The 1804-nt window shown below is 23.9% G+C and overlaps 1 long non-coding RNA gene across 1 annotated transcript in view; it reads left to right on the top strand.

Moving 5' to 3' along the window:
- Window positions 1-268: 268 nt before the first annotated feature.
- The window catches only part of LOC113785031 (uncharacterized), a 6426-nt gene continuing 4890 nt past the window's right edge, over window positions 269-1804 (top strand). Inside the window, exons 1-2 of the long non-coding RNA XR_012163281.1 lie at window positions 269-304; window positions 502-563. This is a non-coding gene — a long non-coding RNA (uncharacterized lncRNA). The remainder of the gene's footprint in view (window positions 305-501; window positions 564-1804) is intronic.

The following is a 1804-nucleotide window of genomic DNA, read 5'->3' as shown; positions in this document are numbered from 1 at the left end:
TTACCATCTCATTTGCTGCATTGAAGCATTTTCCTTGGAAGAATGTAAAAACCCTTAACTTGCATTTTATATAATAATGATGATAATATATATAATAGTTTAATAATTTAATGAATTGTAGGTACCTGTGTATATTGGTGCACAAATATTGGCATCAATATGTGCTGCATTTTCTTTGAAAGTGATTTTTCATCCATTCATGAATGGTGGAGTGACGGTTCCTTCAGTAGCAATTGGTGAAGCTTTTGCATTAGAATTAATTATTGACTTTAATCTCACTGTTGTTGCCACCGACACAAGAGCTGTAAGTATTATCATTTTAATTACATAAATTAATTATTTTTTTCCGATTTTCAAGATTAGGTCAACTATATATTAACAGGTGATCCACTAGTGTTAACAGATGAAGCTCCTTACGATTTCTTTTTTGACATTTATTTATTTATTAATTTTTATGAAACTTTTTTACATTAATTAATCTGGAGTGTGAACATGATGCAGATGGGAGAATTTGCGGGAATCACGGTGGGAGCCACCATCATGCTCAACATACTCATAGCCGGGTATGTTCAACGTTATTATTTTTAATTTAATTATAATATTGATTTTTCTACTTTTACAAAATTGCCTTCACTATTTTAAAAATTGACAATTTTGTTTTTCATTCAAAATTTTAAACTTAAAAATGTTTAATTTGACATATTTTGTAACTTACGATTTGGTATAGTATTATATAAATGTACTAATTATTCATGTCATTAATTAATTTTAAAAAAGAAAATTTGTTTGAAGTTAAAAATTAAATTTTGAAAAGATTTTATTGCGATTGTTAATCATTCTACATTATTGTATCATATGTCACTAATCACATTGCTATTTTTTAGTTTAAAAATTAGATTGAAAAATAAAAAATGTCAGATTTTAAAATAAGACGACCGATTTCGTAATTTGGTAAAAATAAAAGAAAACTACAATAAGTTATTATGATTTTTAAATAAGTAAAGGGTCCGTATAACAATTTTATATGGACATCCAATTTATATTATCAATTTAAAAATAATTGTATAGATAATAGAGATGGTGTGATGTGACAGTAAATAATTCTTATTAATTGTTATGTTGAAAATGCATACTATATAGTCCTATAAATATAATCTATCAGTATTATTTTTTGATGAAATATTGTCAATCATTATTATACGATAAAACTTTTTTAACTTTGATTACAACTAAACTATTTATTTAGCAGATCAAAATTATACTCTTACAAGTCCAAGTATGGTGTTAACCAAAATCATTAGTGTAATATGCGTACATATTCCTCTCCCTACTTTAATAAAGATTAAAAGACAATTTTAGTTTTTTTATTTTAATAAATCAACAATTTTAATCACCTATTTTACTTTTACAATTTTAGTTTATAATGATGTAAAAATTATATTTTATAATAATGCATTTAAATATGTCAAAAACTAAAAAAGGTTAATATGTGCAAATTACTAAAAGTTTAATATTTAACAAAAATATCAATATTTAAAATAATAATTATAGTAGTAATAAAAAAAATGTTATTTATATTTATTCAAATATATCGACCATATAGACCTAAAAAGTTTATTATGTGGCATGTAGTCTAAATTTTTAATGAAATATATTTTATAAAGACTTAATTTTATCTATTCAACAAAAAGTTAATATGAACCTGACGTAACTTAAAGCGTAAATCCCTATTAATCGAGCCGATCTATTATCATCTTAATGACATCAATACTCTTTCGTAATATTAAATATGCACACCGATCCG

Source organism: Cicer arietinum, chromosome 5 (genome assembly GCF_000331145.2).
Source record: "Cicer arietinum cultivar CDC Frontier isolate Library 1 chromosome 5, Cicar.CDCFrontier_v2.0, whole genome shotgun sequence".
Taxonomy (NCBI): domain Eukaryota; kingdom Viridiplantae; phylum Streptophyta; class Magnoliopsida; order Fabales; family Fabaceae; genus Cicer; species Cicer arietinum.
This window is presented reverse-complemented; position numbering and strand designations above follow the sequence as displayed.